The 17,617-nt window shown below is 35.5% G+C and overlaps 1 protein-coding gene across 7 annotated transcripts in view; it reads left to right on the forward strand.

The window, feature by feature from the left end:
* The window catches only part of LOC105835192 (venom dipeptidyl peptidase 4), a 401,395-nt gene that overhangs the window by 18,828 nt on the left and 364,950 nt on the right, over positions 1-17,617 (forward strand). For 2 of the 7 annotated variants that reach the window (XM_028193725.2, XM_036292838.1), the window contains exon 1: positions 14,354-14,727. The exons of 2 other annotated variants lie outside the window; for them this stretch is intronic. The gene's annotated coding sequence lies outside the window, so the exon portion shown is untranslated. Of the gene's footprint in view, positions 1-14,349; positions 14,728-17,617 lie in introns of those variants that run through there. 3 more of the 7 variants (XM_036292837.1, XM_036292843.1, XM_036292842.1) reach the window with 3 other exon arrangements.

Here is a 17,617-nt window from a genome sequence, read left to right on the forward strand (position 1 = left end):
AGGCGACAAACATTTTCTAGGCGAGTTATTGCCAAGCGCGACATTATTTATTGCTGTAACATCGTAGCGTTTTCATGGCTATTTCGACCAACCTGCCTCATAGCTTCGACATTGCTCTACTTACTGTACGAGAGCTACCCCTCGAAACGGGTATTGCTACGCGGGGTACTTGGGGGATTTCGATAAAAGCCGGGGATGAAAGGGCGCTCTGATACGACTTCTAAACGCAATATATGTAAGCAAAATTGCATTTTCTTCCAGAACTCGCATTTAATTATTTGCATTATAAATCGAAACCAACAAAAACAAAAGATAGAAATTAATGATTTCACCTTAAAATGTAAAAATAGACGTTAATAATTTTTAGCTTCTAAATTCTCTATAAATGTAAAGTTATAGTTGCCGCAGAGATACAAGATAGATCTGTTTCATAATTTAAGATAGCTTTTATAAAATTTTGCTTCACTAAATTATATAGTGAAATTTAATGGTTATTATTTAATAATGAATAACCATTAAATTTCAGTGAAAATACAGTGAAATTTAATTATTATTATTTAGTAATAAATAACCATTAAATTTCACTGTATAATTTCATTATTGTGAAAACAAAAGTATTAATCTTTGATGTTTATAGAACATATTAGACATTTAATGATCGGAAAAAGATAACTTTAATAAACTTTATTTATATACATTAAAATTTGGCTTTGAAGCCAAATCTCTCTCTCCTGAGAGAGTTGAATGATTTGTAATGACGACAAATTTTGATTCATTAATATAAGAACGAATTGAATACAAAATCTTTTTGTTGGCTATTTATGTAGATTAACGATAAAATTTTTACAATATTATTACAATATTTTACAATATTTTTACAGTATTAATATATATAAAGTTGTTGCAGTTCGAGTACCGTACTGAGTAAATCTGTGGCTTTGCAGAGATAACGTGGCAAGAAATAAAATTAATTTTTAAATTAAAAAGTCAATTTTAATTAAAGTTCTATAGAACTGACTATATACTAAGAAAAAAACGTTGTTAATTTGATTAAATTTTCAACTTGATTAAATTTCTTTAATTCAACTATTTATGTATTTTAGTTAAATATATAAATAAATTAAAGTTCAAGTGTTTTATGTATTTAAATTAAATGCATAAATACTTAAACTGACGAAATTTAATCAAGTTCAGTCAAATTAACAACATTTTTTTCTTAGTGTACAATCAACTTTATACTACTATTTAGTTACATTTTATAGTAAAAACATAATTTTATATTATTGATATTATTATCATTAATACGTTCTTATATGATTTCTGTATTTGTCGCACTATGGAAATTACGTTTATCGTCCTATTGCAGCAACGACAAAGTCGTTTAAGTCACTTTAAGTCGTAAAGAGAACGATTTAAGAATGTGACACGGGCTCTCTCTCTCTCTCTCTGTACACAGTAAAAAAATTTATGTTAAATTTAACAGATATCGCATGTCCAAAACGCGGTCCACAGAAATTTTTCTGTTAATTTAACATATTTAACATAAGCTTATGTTAAATAGCAACATAAATATTATTTTAACATAAAAATAAATGTAAATTTTATAATTTGACATAATTTTTATGTTACTTTTACACTTTTTTTCAGTTATTCTAATAATTTAACACTTTACTTGAATTAACACAACAGCAATATGTTAAAGCAAATATGTTCAATTTTAACATATAAGTTTTAATCAGGATATTTTTTAACAAGAAAATTTTTTACTGTGTATTGTTTTGTATCATCGCGCACGCAATTTTATCGCGAATCTTAATCTCGCGTTTCACAATTTTTTTAAAACAAACTGAATTAACCAGCCAGTCGCTCGCGGCCATATGCCTGTTTAATTCTCGTAGCGTTACAAAGCAGCGTTCGCGACCGGCGCGGTGGAGGATCCGCTCGCGCTCGACTATTATTTTTTAACGGCTCAATTTATGTAACGGCGCCGTAAAAGCTTAACAAGAACGCGCGGTTATTAAAAGTGCGCTCTTTCGAAACGACGGATGGCATCATCGCCAGGCCGAAGAAAAAGGTCGGAAGCGTCGGGTCAGAAGTGAAGAAGGCTTCATCGACGCGACGGCCGGAACTTCACATGCTCTCTCGTCTGCCGCATCACGATGCGCAGGGTCGAACTTGATGCACTCGGCGTTTATCTTTATTCGATATTTTGGAAGAAGATGCCAAATCATGCAGTAGCTACCGCCATTTAAAAGAATCGATTTCAAATATAAACACGGTTTTTAAAAGAATGTCAGAATAATTAGCTTACTTTAGAAAATCATACTATCGGTTAATTATTGCTAGTTAAAAATATAAATAATATTTTTAAGATGAATAACAAATATAAACAATGTTACTTGCAAAATAAATAAAAGCATTTCAATAAACGCAGTATAAAACACACAAAAAGACAGTAGGATTTTATGAAAAATTTTGTGATTTTTTATTGATAATATTTTCCGATATTTAATATATTTTAACATATAAAGCCTAAAACACTCAGGAATTAAATTTCTTTTGTGTTGTGAGAAGACATGAAAGCGAGAGAACATGAAAAAAATCTCTTCTTTGTTAGAAGTAAAATTTTTTTATTGTGCTACGAAAACTTAGTATAAAAAGTCGTCTCCAATTCCAATTGCTTGTATCAAGTGTTCGTATTATTAAAAAAAATGTTTTGTTTAAATTCTTCAAGAATATTTACAAATACTCACTGTTACGGGTTCTTATTTGTATTAAAATCACGTAAGATTTTAGTACGGCCCTGTCAGTACACCCTCGAGCGCATTGAGGGTTCAGCGATTTTATGCGATCCGACTAAATTGGCGCGATACGAGGCGAATAGGCTTCTACGGTGTCTTCTCAATGCACCACACTTTTCGTACTTCAAGGAGAACGTAAAACAGTAAACTCGTGAAAATCCCGAGGTTTGTTCCCGTTATTACGAGGAACGTCCGTGTTTCTAATATTGATTTAGATACAAGGAATACAATTCACGTAAAATGCTTATAAATTTCTGCTAATAAAAGCCTTAATGGAAATTAAATAAGAATTTAAATACACGCGTATTCATAAAAATTAATATAGATGCATTTATAACACTGGATAAAAATTTTAATTATAAAAAGACAAATTAAAATAAAAAATTTTTTTAAAGCATTATTAGGGATATTCCATTACAATGTGCTCTTTGCTTTTTGTTTTATGCTTTTTGCGTATTTTTTCGTCTCTTCGCGCTATTTAATCGAAATTGGTGTATAAAGTTAACTTTGAAAAAGACAAAAAAAAAAACACAAAACAAGAAATACGATTATTAATAAAATAATACATAGCAAAAAGGTAATAAATTTAAAGTAAAAGAGAGAAAATAAAAAACACGTTGTAGGTTAAATTTTACGATTACATTCGTTACCGACGTTACAAATATTAATTTATTTTTAATAATTGGATCTGATCTTTGTCCCACTATGTGTACTATGCTAACAAAGTAGATATTCAATTTAGAATGACTTTATTGCGTTTGATTTAACGAAACTTATATAGAACGCTTTTTCATAACACTCATATAGATGGCTTTGTTATTAAAGGATAAATTCCAATAAAGAATTTTTCGTAAATTAGGAGATAATTTTTCTTCGAAAGTATCGATAAAAATTGTTGTTTTATTACAAATGTTTAACAATTTTTAATTTATAAGATGTTAAATACTTTGAAAACAACCCCTTCATATTTTGTTGAGGTAAAGTCATTTGAAACTTAATTAAAAATACAATTTTTGTTTTGATTTGGCCTCCTGAAGCTTAGTTCGGTAAAAGCCTTTCATCTTACAAGACAGAGATATTATAATGTGTCTCAATGACGTCTTGTTGTTAAAGGTCTCTTTGTTTTCAATTTACTTAATTAGAGATTCTCAAATCCTAACGGTTGTTACCATAGAAACGCGAAGCTTCGTATTCGTATGGCACGAAGAAGGCAACTTCCCGCAAAACGTACCGATGGAATTCACAAGGTACCTTCACTCGTCACGGAGAGATTTGCACGGCAACATTCGCGTGTTCGTCGGAGCGTGCACTTAGCGACTCACGGGGTCAAAGGGGAAAAAAAGGAGTCGTTTCATCCGCGACACACAAATTCGCAACTGCAAAAGCGTTCTCGCATAGCACGCGAGCGCGCGGTGAGAGGGGGGGGGTGGGGGTATTCAAGTGCCAATCATCTCCAAACTTTCGCGCAAGAAGCATTCCCACTGAGCGCAACAATGCCGGCCAATCTTTCCAAAGGTGGAAAACGGCGTATACAGAAAGGAAACGCGTATATTCGCTCGCTCGCGCGAGATTCGGGTTTTCGCCCGAGTTCCAGCAGCCGCCCTCTAAGTACGGAATTGAAAAGTACTCGGCGATCGTGGGATTTTGATTCCCCTTTCAATTTGCAGAGCGAAAATTCGATCGGTTGGTCCAGCGGTGTAAACGTTTTTGCCGAAACTTGCTGCGTGCGGATTTAAATCACGACGTGCAATTTCTCGCGATATGTTATCCCACGGGGAAGTTGAGCCGTGCCGTTGAATGAAGCATTGCCATCGCGTATATGTATATGTACACACACACACATACACACACAAATTTATATATATATATATATGTATATAACGAGAGGAACGCGACTGAACCGCAATATTTCCCGGTGTGCGGATCGCTTGCTCGTGCGGAGCGTCATGCCGCGAGAAAATACAAAAACGACCGGTCGACTTGATTTTTCTATCATCGTAAATCACACTGAGGACGGCTGGCACGTGTTATAATTTATTGTGCCGATCGGAAAAAAATACCGCTACGTCGACTGTCGAGTTTAAGTGACAATCAAAATATCGAACGCGTTATTTAGGAAGACAACGCGCACGAGAATTATAGAGGAAAGCACAAAAAAAAAACAATAAAATTATTCAACTCTCCATTGGCCAGTAGTTGCGTATTTGCAACTTTTTACGCGGTTTTTACAAGAATATCTCAGTACATTCGGAAACTGTACAGTTTAGTTATACTTGAAAACTGTGCAATATTGAAAATAAAACTGTCTGATCACCGAAACATATAGTGTTTCTTGTCACCAAAAAAAACTTTTCACTAGGAAAAACAAATATATTTAAAAAAATTCTGATTTCTTTGTTCTTTAGAAACTATATATTTTTGCATAAGAAAGTAAGTGCACTTTCAATCAGGAAACAGAAATATTTCTTTTGTTTTAATTCAAAGGGATAAACGAGAGAAAGTATTTTAATTGTCATATGATATCATCATAGATACAGTATTCGACTTGTTATTTTTCTGTGCTATAATGAATAACAGTGAATAAGACTCTCAAATGATTATAATGCAAATTCGTAATAATAACGTGTGTCAATCTTATAAGTTATGTACATATATTTATACATATTTTCAACGAGAAAGAGGAAGGAGAGACAATGTCAGGCTATTCTTATAAGAGGTTGAAGATTTTTTTGAAACCGATGCTATACTGTAAACGTGCCTCATTAAAAATAACGAGGTATGGTAGGCATGTCAAAGCAAATGCACTGAATGAAGGGTAGAAACCATTCGACGACATTCCCGCCGCTTATTTGAGGCATGTTGCGTCAGGCGTGAAGTTAGATAACGTAATTGGAAAACGTTAAGAAAGAGAGAGAGTGTAATAAATCTATTAACTGAGAGATTGATTCAGAGGGTTGAACTCATTTCATTAATGATCGATTGAGCCGTCTGGAAAATATCGTTTTCTACTACGAATAGATGAAAGTCATAGAATGCAGATGCAATTAGATTTTAATCAGCTTTAAAGGTATTGATAGAAAATATAGAGATACATAAAACTGGTCAAAAGGGGGTCCATTTTCATTCCCGCTTCTCTCTCTCTCTCTCTCTCTCCAGCGATTTGAATATTTATGAATTCCAAATATGTCGTAATTAATTTAATGAGATAGATTATCTAAAAGTTAAATTTGTTGAAAAAATAAAAAAATTGTATTTTACTCGAGAAAAGTTAGTATGTATGTATTATTAATGTTGATAATGCATGATGTAAAATCAAGAGTATTACAATAGTAGAATCAAGAGTGATGTATACAATTTTGATCATTTGAAATTATTATTTTGTTTTATATGAACGCACAAATGTTATTTGCACAAATATTAAATATTTTATAAAAATTGTCAATGCGGAACATTGCTGTTAATCATTATTGATTATATCTTGTTTTTTATGCGACTATTTTTTAAGTCAATTTTAATTAAACAACACTATTTAATCTAAAAACGATGTTAAGATGTTTATAACATAAAAATCCATTACAATTTACAATTTTAAAACAATATTAAAGATTTATATAAAAAAAGCTTTATATAAATAAAAAAGAATATTATGTAATTAAAAATATATAATTATGACTACAAAAGCATGTAAAATTTAATATCTGCGTGAATAATAATTTGTGAATAACTAAATAAAAAGTAATATTTAAATATATATAACAGATTTCTTCACTTTGCTGTTGACAGATAAATTTTTAACAAATATTATTTATCTACGTACAAAGGAAATTATTTTAATCGCCAATGAAAAATAAATAAAAACGATTAAATTTTGCACAAGAAGCTTTTGTTAAATTTTTGCCAAATAAATTTACCTAATACTTTCACGGAATCTTATCAACATCGGATAGATAAAATATCCCACAGCTGCATCACATTGTAATCCGCATGTCACGAAGAATGGCCGTAGCGAAGGGCCTTAAGGGATCCATCCCTGAGGGATTCATTGTCCGCCAAGTCACCGAGGATGGCGATGAATTTATATTCCGGCTGTGTTACCCTCAGTCTTTTTTTATTTGATTCACGCGAATCCCGATCGGGTACCTTTCCCCTCGACTGAGAATGATTTCTGTTGGCATTACCAATGAATCTGTCAAGATAACGCAGCTTTGCGATCGAATAAATGCTGCGGTTTAATGTAACAAAGTTTGATAAATTTCTGTCTGACTCTTAGTTTTTAAAAGAATTTGATTTGTACAACAGGCAATTTGACGAAATAATTATTATTTGACGAAAAATTCTCTTTGGATATAATTAATAATTAATATGACAAAATCAAAATGAATATTAATGTTTACGTAATTCAATAAACTCGAATCGAATTGTTTTGTATTTATTAATTAAATTTGATTAATAATTTACATGAAAATTTTGTAAGATAAAAAGTAAAGCAATGAAATGTTATAAAACGTAATAAAAGGCAATAATTTCTAAATTTTATGAAATAAACAATTGTTGAAACGTAAACTTTTGTTGTTGTGTCTCATATATATTTGTCGAAATTTATAAGTTAGAATCACGGAAATAGTCGATCCTTCAATGTAAGCTAGAATAAGTACAACTGATGACTACTTCCTTTTCCTGATGGAGCGGCACTCGGAAAGCAAAATCATGTATCAAATGTAGCTTTGCGTTTTTATTCACCTTGTTCCCACAGAATGTTTTCAGGAAGACTTGTTACCTGTTGCACTTATGAGATTTTTATGATTAACTATCTGTTATATTATAGGTATTATTAGCTATTATATTATAGTTCGACTATTTTCAATGATAAATTAGAAATTTATGTTACTACTTGTTAAAATTATGATTAGTAAATGATTAAATAATTATTTCTTTTTCTCACGCTTTCCAGATAAATTCATTAATAGCTGTAATAAAATTTGATGATTAAGACCAAGTAGAATATGAAGAAATATACATATAAGAAATCTGTAAAAGTAAAGACTAGCTCTTTTATTGTTATTATTAGCAAAATTCAGAATTTTTTTATTAAAAAAAGTCAGAACAGTTTTATCATTAATATTAAGCATCTTGCATTTTTTTAAGGTCAATGAGTAAGAAAGTGGCTCGATGTAAACTGTAAGCGTGACGAGAGATAAGAGACCATTAATTCGAGATCGGCGCGCTCGTCATGAAGTGCAATAAAATTTCTGGCGAAATGCAGTAATCGGATTTAGATCATCTCGCGTTAAAATCACGGCATAAAAGCGGCTACGCGTTTGCAGCTGGAACAGTTCCAAAGGTCTTAGGCCAGGTATAGGTACACCGGCGACGACGGCGATCTCGGATGACATTGGCTGCTTCGCCATTGCCATGGACACCGAACTCTCGGAGTCTGCAAATAATTTATGCCTCGAATTATAGGACGTTGCAGAGAGAGAGAGAGAGAGAGAGAGAGAGAGAGAGTGAGAGAGAGAGAGGGGGGGGGAGAGAGAGAAAGAGAGAGAGAGTGGGTACGAGCTACAATAGCGGATATCCGACTGTGTATGCATGCGTGAGAATTGGCGAGGTGTCAAGTGCGGAAGAAAACGGACTGGCTGATCGATAATTCTCGTTGTTGTGTATGCACACGCGTTACTACTACGCATCATTGATTCGCCGTCGCGACGCCGAGTAAACATACGGCGTAAACGCGAAAGTAGAATGAAGGAAGAAAGTAAAAAGAGGGCGACGCGGCGGAGATGTCTCACTTAATCTATTCCTCGCATTTTTCAACGAGATCGGATGTTCGGAACAATGACAAGAGTGAGAAGAGAGATTTGCGAATAAATATAAATGTATAAATGGCAAACAGATCTGAAGAGCCACGGGTCGAGAGCAAAATAAATACAACAGAGACACAGTGCGACAGAAAAACATTTCGTTTAATCGCTCACAGTCAGTCGGTGGGAAAGCACAGCCTGCGGCCTCTCATTTATTTTTGAGACAAGGGAATTTTCACTACGAACGGATTTTATACTAAACGTAGTGCCTTTTGAAGTCTGGCTCTCGAATGTCATGACGTATCGACAACGAGCGTAAAAATTACGTCGCTTGAGGCAGCTTTCTACTTTTCCATATTTTAAATCTGTCTTTAATGTATTTATGTATTTATGTCAATAAAAAAATGTATTTATGTCAACAAAAAAAAAATATTTTTAAAAATTATAATAAGTGGTAATTGAAATATAGGGGCAAAATAAGGGGTACTTGAAAAAAATTTCATTAATAAATAGGACAGGGCTGGACATAACGTTAAATCAATGATTCCATAGTTACTAACGTAACAACAAACAGAGTAACAAATAATCGTAATCATGTAGAGTATACGTTTTATAGTAACTATATAGACTGTAATCGTACCAGCAGTAACCGTAGCTATAAAAATATTTGTTTTCAATTTTAAAAACTAATAATATCTTTGCCAATAATCTTACAATTACAAACACATTAAAATAAAATTTACTGAAATTTATTACAAAGATTAATATTTAATTATCTGTTCAATTCTTGAAATTTTGTCAAAAATTCGTCATACTTACGCATATGGCATGCACGATTATTTATGAAAAACCAGTCTTATGGGATGTTAAGGCGGTTACTTTCGTTAAGACTTATTTTCGATTTCCGCTTTTTTCTCAAAGTCGTATTGCGCAATAAGCACATATTGCGAAATTAAATCAAACGCACGTACGCTATTTATTTCCGTTTGCAATCACGAGTAAACCGAAGTAGTCAATTTACTTGCTTGAAGTCACGAGACGCGCGACCGCGCATATAAAAAGACAGATAATGTTTATATAATGATAATTATTAACAATTTATAATTTTATTCTAGATTTGTCGCGACACGAAATTGCAAAAAGCAAACTAGATTATAAAAAATATCAGCAGAGCTGTTTTATTTTAAATTTAAAATCTTTTGGAATCCTCTCTCTCTCTTTTTCTCTTTGAATATCGCTATTATGGAATTTTTCGCGTGCAAAATGGCTTCCTTTCAATGTTTATCTAATATTATTGTACTCTCTGATATTATTATTCTATTCTCAATGTTCTATTATCAAGTTCTGTGGAATAGAAACTTTCCACAGCAAAAACATTTTGCATTTTGATATGACGATATAATTATACATAATACATGTATGCATCAATATAACTTTTTGCAAAATATAAAATTATTTATGTTCCAGTCTGAAGCAATTCGTAATTCATTTATTTATAAATTACTTATAAAGAAATTTATACGTAATTGGTTGGCTTTTATTATCTGTATTCATATCTGCATCAATATTATTTTTTATTTTATTTAATAATAGATACATTTTACTTCTTGATAAGAATAATTGCCAATGATTAATAATCACTAATTATTAATTACTATCGCAGTTAACAAATATGTTTTAAATTATTATTTTAACATATTTAATAGAGTTATATGTACAGATTTAATACGTGTTCATGAGTATCTGAGAATAATGTAAAGACAATATTAAGCACAATTGCAAATTATATTTATTTAATTGCTTGTAACAAATGTCTGAGAGAGATTGTGTAATTCAACATGGAGTATAAATCAGAAGAAAGTACCGCTGATTTTGCTGCGACTCAAGTTATTGATTAAGTACGTAGGGCAAGTAGAATAATGAGTGTATTCAGTTGTGCAAATCATTGTTTAACAATGCCGACTTTTGTAAAATTAATTCTCCTCGCCGTTACTACGTCGATTATTGCAGACGTCGCGCGCGCTACCGAAAAGTGGCCAACGCGGAGCGCAATTTTGAAATTTTCAGCGGAACTAGCTGCCATCGTCCTTACTTTGCACTTCCGCCGATCTTACCGTGTAATTTCGCCGCGCCGTTCCGACGACTCCGCGAGACGAGAGGACGCGGTAATTTTCTCGTCGAGCGGTAAACGACGCGTTCAAAATTCAAAATATCCGAATTATGCGATATCGCGAATTCTAGCTCTTGAAATCTAAATTTTTCTCGTACCACGCGGAACTTATTCGTATTTAATTTCATAATTGATATGATAAATTGTCCTTTTCGTCTTTGTTCATTAATATAATACAGAATTCAAGAAAAAACATTGGACAAAGAGATTATAAATGTTACGCAACAAAAATTAAGTCCTAATAAAAATGAGAAAGTAAACGATTGTTTTTTCATAATTCATTTTATCATAATTATTTTACAATATTTTAATTAAAACACTTTATTGTTATTTGTTAATTTTCATGCGACTTTGCTGCGCTGTATCTCTCGTGAAAAAAATCATTTCTGTTATTTGCACCTTGTAGCGGGGTCTTTTCCTTTTCGAGCGGTTGTTCATTGCTGTGCGATTTTTTTTAACCGAGTTATTAAAAAAAAGGTCATTTTGATTTTCATTGTTTATTACTCGTGAATAGTGACTCTATCTAAAATAAAGGGAGAAAATTCCGCTACAAGATATAAACAACAGAAATTCTCTATAATTTTTTTTACGCGAAATGCAGCGCAGAAAGTTTGAATTGAAAATTTTTATTTTAATGAGTCAAGCTTTATCATTGTGCCACGTTGGTAAACAAAAAAAGATAACTGAAAACGCCAAAAAGTGTTTGAAAGAAGAAGTTCCAAGCTTTAAAACGCTTTTTGGATTTTGTTTCTGTGATGATTTTTCGCTACGGTTTGAAAATAACCTAAGTTTAGGTATACAAAAAGTGTTCCCTATTTTTTTTTTTTAGTAGTGTATAATAATTTTTTAAACATTTCCGTTTACCAGTGGAAATAATAACTAATAGCTACAATTTGCATGATTAAAACAATAGGTATGACTGGCCCTGAACATGACTTATATAGTTAAATTATGATAATTGCACATTATTTTCTTAATGTAGTCTTAAAAAAAATAGCAAAAAATGAATCTAATGAGTAGAATAGCCATCGTAATTCATGTTTACATCATTCGTGCTTGGAGCTGCAAGGCTACCGTTCCAGTAATTACAGCGTTTTACTTCTCTTATCTTCTTCTCAGCTAACGTATTAATGTCAAACAACAGAAACAGTTTGACACGTTAGCGCAACGAGAACCCTTTTCCGGCGAAGCTGCAGCCACACGGAGGGCTTCAATGTGTCGGGTACACGAGTATCGACCCTTCCTCTCTCTTTCGAGTCCGTACCTCGTTCGAGGCATGTGATACCGAAATGCGGTCACCTCGCCCGGCGGAATCGCGGCGTTCTCGTGTAACAAGCGCGAGATAAAGTTACACCGAAATTACGCCTGTTAGATACGCGTCGACAGGACTCCGGATTCCTAACGCCGCGGTCGGTCGGTCGGTCGGTCGGTCGACCTGCTCCCGCGGATTTCCGGACGACGATGTGACCGTCGGGCTTTGATTACTTTACGGACGGTAAAACAGACTCTTTCGACGTCCGTCGAATTGTAATTTCGCTTCTTCTCTCGATTCCGAGGGGAGGCGAGAGCGAATTCACAAATACGAATTCTCGTTTCGAATCTCACCCTTTCGCTCCCCCTCTCGCATCGTGCGACGTTAACTTTCTTTCTCAGGGACTCGTCGCCGCGTGTCTCGCGGGAGAACTGGCTTTAATGAATCTCGATTCGACGCGTAACTTCCTATTCCTGACGAATGTAATTTCGAGGGTTTACCCGTTCCCTAAGGGGGCTAAACGCCTTCTTCCCGAACGTCGCGGGAGTGACGTTCTATCGAAGCGGTTTCGAATCGTGCTGTTGACAGTTGCGACAGTTTCGCATTAATTTCCCCGAGACTCCGCGAGTTGACCCGTGAAAATTCTTTCGATTTACATCGAATCCCCTACTGCGAGTAGGTAGAGATAGAATCGTAACGCGGAGTCGACAGGCAACTTCCGCACCTGCCGCAACTTCATGGAATTACCTATTGAGAGAAAGAGAGATTGATTGATTGATTGAAGTTTATTTAGCTTTCTCAGCTATTATGTTTTACATAGATTTACATACATGTTTCTTTAACATCCGTTTAAATACATCAATTCTTTCACAACTTCTAATTTCTGCTGGCAAGGTATTGTATAATTTTACGCCCTCGTGATACACGCTTTTTTGCGCACTTTTAGTTCTAACGAATTTTATTGCGATAGTCCCTTTTTGTCTTGTTTTTCTTCCATTCTCATTACTAATTACTTCTAGTCTCCAAGGTTTACATTGTCTCACAATTACCACGATTTTCAGGATAATTTTTAAGAGAAAATTCTTTCCGTGTAGATTTGATTATTTGATTTGATTTTTGGACATATACAAATGCCAGAGATATTGAAATAATAGTTTTCATAATAAATATAAAATTAATTTTTTAATACTTTTTAAACATCTTTACGTTATGTGCATACATGTTAAATTTAATACTGATAATTAATAAAAAAAAAAGTTTCAGCTAGAGTTAAATAAGTTAATATGTTTTTTTGAGTTAGTAAGTTAAAATTTACATGTTAAGAAAAATAACTAGTTAAAAATTAAAACATTCAAAGTAAGTTAACTCTCCATTGCTCTTGTACGAACCGAATGTTCAGTTCACATTTAATTTTTTTAATTACACAAATATATATAACATAAAAATTAACTCTAAAACTCTTTAACCTTTTTACACAATTTTTAGAGTATTTTTGCATAATCGTTTTCTTAATTTCATTTTGTATACTTTTTGTCAAAGGCTTTGAAAATATTCGTTTCCCGATCGAGAGCAATAGAGGGTTAAAAGTTATCAGCTTTATTATTAATTTTCAACTTTTCAACTAGTTAGTACTAATCAACCTTAGTTGCAGCGAATATATAAACTGCTTACTTCCTCCCGAGCGTATTTCGAAACTAATAATTGCAATAAATTCTCTTATATCCTCATAGCAACGTAGATAACGTAATCGCATTGCGATCATTCAACAATCACGCGTCAAGTCACCCGTGATAAACTGCAGAAGTCGATTCTTCTCGATTTATTAGCTTTATAAATCGAGCGGAAAGATAATATTTCCGCAATCGGCCGCGGCGGGGATTTCCCGTCCGAGGCTGTCATTCACCACGTTTCGCCGAGTGGCTGCACAACTCCGGCAAGCAAATCCGGCATCCCTCCCTTCCCTCCCTCCCCCCCCCCGGGAGGCTGACTCCTCGAATCTCCGATCGACCGTGACCGTTTGTGTTTCGAGGATCCTTTCCTTCGCCGTCGCGTCGGTTCGATGCGGCGTTCGGTGGTGACGGCGCCGTCGCCGGTGCGTTTCTCCGATCCGTCGCGGCGGCAGCAGCACTTCCTCCCACCCTGGCCAAGTGCATTCAACAGGTATCTACACAACCGATGAGTTTGTGCTGTGTGCTGCCCTGTCTCTTCACTCCTTCTCTTTCTCTCTCCGTCTCTCTGTCCTCTCTCTCTCTCTCTTTCTCTCTCCCTCTCTTCCCTCTCTCCCCTTGCTCCTCCTGCTCCTTTTCGGGGGTTCCGTGCTATCTGGCGCGGGTACGCTGATCCGCAACCCGCCTGATCCCCCCAGCTCGCTGCGTCAAGGACGCCTGCGTCGCGTCGGTAAGGTAGACGAGCTCCCAGAAGAGAGGCGGCCGGCTGCACCTCGCCAGTGCGCCGTCGACCGTCGAAGGTTGCTGGTCTCTGCTCCGGTGTTTCCGTTCGTCGGCTCCGCACGGAAATCCGCCGGTGTGACACACGGAGGAGTGACCGCGAAGTGACCGCGAGAGCGATCGGTGAGGTGCGGTTCTCCTGTACGAGCAGAAACTGCTGCTGCTGCTGCTTCTTCTTTTTCTTCTTTTTCTTCTTCTTCTTCTTCTTCTCCGGTCTCCAAGGACTAAGGTTGCTTATCCGGCTGCTTCGTTGCGGGTAGGAATCCCGGACATTTCTTCCTCCTCCTTCTCCTCCTCCTCTTCCTCCACCTCCTGTTTTTCATTGTCACGACGACGAGAAAATCTGTCTGGGTCGGCTTTTAAATGCCGGGGATGCCGTTTGATCGATTCACTCGTCTGTAGCCGGGTTACTCTCCGCGAAAGTCTCGGGACCGAGCCGAGTGGGCGGGGAATCCCCGGCGTCGGGATCGGGGACCCCCGGGCCGACCGCGTATTCAGATGTAGCCGAGAGGTCGAGGTGTTCATCTCGGCGAGATTGATCTCTCAGAAGGATCCGTGCGTCGACGGTGATTTGCGATCGGGATGGGCAAGTTTTGGCTTTTCGACGTCGCATCCGGCGATGCTCCGGTAATAAAATGTTTTCCTAGTTGCTGAATATTTTGGTGGCGGGAATGACGGAAATGCGACGGCCGATTTAATCTGCCAGGCGGTATTCTTATTATGTCACACGAACGAGAGATTCGTCACATTTTCGTATTGCTCAATTGGTATCGTGTCTTTGAAATTAATAACTTAAGTTAACGACAGTTATTTACCGTCGTTTAAATATGAATAAGCGTATCGTGCATTAATTTCAGAATTTCAGGTACGAATAAACACATTAAGATTTCATTTTCATTTTCATCCGCGATACCGGCTGCATGAGATGAATAAATCATTCAATGTAATATTGATCGTACGTATGTAAGGAATGAATAGAGTGTCTGTAACACACACAAACACATATACACACACATTTGCTATAAACATTCCTTATCATTGACTTTGATTGGTTCTCCGTGATGAATTTGAATGAAAATATAATTGAGCGTTCGATAGCGTTGATTTAGCTACGTTTGATCGAAGAGCCTACAATGAAATTGAATCCTCTTGTCAATGTTCTTTTCAAAAAGTCCGACCAACTAAACTTCGAGCGTTGTTTTTCAAGGAGCGAATCTTGTTGCAGATCGCGGGAAACGCGAGAGCGTTCTTTAACCTTTCATTGAATCAAAATTCACATTACGTTTAGTGAAATTTAATGCTAATTACGTAGCAGGAATGAAATGCAAGATTACAGTTTCACATCGTACAACAACAGGGCGTTCATCATCACTCAACGCGGTTTTGATTTAAGGGCAGCCATCCCCGTAATGTGATTACAAACTGCAATAATAACAGGATAGTTATCTTTGCATAAACGTAAAATGCGTAAAGGGTGTGCAAGTTGCTCCTGAAAGATAAATTCCCTCTTTTATACACACGACGTTTAGAATTATCTTAAACTCCATTACTGTTTTTATTCGACAATGGAAAACTCAACAGACATAAAGCCCAACTCGGGAATTCTATTAAAGCGATTTTATCACAAAGCTCTCCTCTCGGACCGTTTTTGGACCGCAATTTGCGTCGTTTTTCTGAGCAAAATTCGCACTCTTGTCTCTTAAATAGAAATTTCTTTCCCTCGTACAAACGTATGTTTCATTATCTCAAGCTTTATTACCGAATTGTGTAACAAGGGGAAACGTAAGGGAACACATGTAAAGTTTTCGAATGCAATTTTATTAGATAGAGCAATTTTTTTCATTTTTTTTGTTTTTAATACTTTATGTTAAATTATTCAAAATTTCTTAGTGTTCAAATAACGCAATTTAGGTAATAAGGTAATAAATAACGTAAAAATAATGCTTTAAAACGTAAATTCTAAGAATGTAGAAATGTATATGTGTATTAACATCTTATATTTATAAGATTTTTATATTTATAAGAATTAACGTCTAATAAATATTAATTTTAAGAAGTATGTTTTTAAATTGCGTCAAAATTTTACTTTCTTTTTCGTGCTAATTTTTACATAATATTTTTGTTATTTTCTAACACGCACGTTTGTTCTACGTTAATTTAATACAAAAGTTGGAGTGGACAGTTTGGGACATGTGATGTATGCTAAATTTAACACAAATTTTCCAACTGTGTAGAACATTTTTCGAAGCGCATTTCCTCTTTACGTGTAAAGTCTGCCCTTGTGAGCTGAATAGAAATTTCCTTTTCGAGGCACTTTTCACCATCTCAGACTTCATTAGCGAGTTATGTAACAATAGAAATTTAAGTGTAAATGAGGTGGGTAAAATAATTTACCTAAAATCACGTCCTAAAACGCGAGGCACGTCCGCGTAGTTTGTTAAAGAAATATACATTTATTTGCTTATAACTAAGAAATTTGTTTTCTTTCGTGCAAATAAGCGTTTTATCATCTCGAGTTTCATTTTCCCCGAGTTATTTAACGAGGTAAATTACAGAACGGAGATAAGTCGCGCAAATTAAACTTTCGTCAAAGCGACTTAGGCGGAGAATTTTCTTTCGCCCCTCCCCTTCTTTTTTCGCTTTCGACGCGTGTCGTTTTCTACGAGAACGATAGGGAGAGCCGGAAATGATGCGACACACTACTGAATTCAGCGATATTAGCATAACTGTTCTCCATCACATTCGCTACACGGGTAAATTTAACTTCGTAACGGGCGAGTTACGGCGCGCTTGCCCGCTGATAAACGGGTTAAGCGAGGGGGAGTGGTAACAAAATTTTGCAACGGGATCACGACGAGTCTCGCGGAAATGTTTGCGTCGACGAGCGTGCGTCGCCGTCGCGCGGGTGTCGCGCTTGCAAAATCGCCGAGACGATAAATAAATAAAGAGCCCTATTGTCAAACGCACGGGAGAGGGAGGTAAATCCGTGCTGATGGATTCACTTTGATTCGCGCTCAAGCGCGCGCGGGGGATATATGTTATTTCGCGATTGAAGCACGGAATACTATTGCTACTACGATCGCCACGGGAATCCTAGTGGACCGTACCAATTTGCAAAATTTCGCCGAGCTTTGTCGAGTCAGTTT

The sequence above is a fragment of the Monomorium pharaonis genome, chromosome 10 (assembly GCF_013373865.1).
Source record: "Monomorium pharaonis isolate MP-MQ-018 chromosome 10, ASM1337386v2, whole genome shotgun sequence".
Lineage (NCBI taxonomy): Eukaryota > Metazoa > Arthropoda > Insecta > Hymenoptera > Formicidae > Monomorium > Monomorium pharaonis.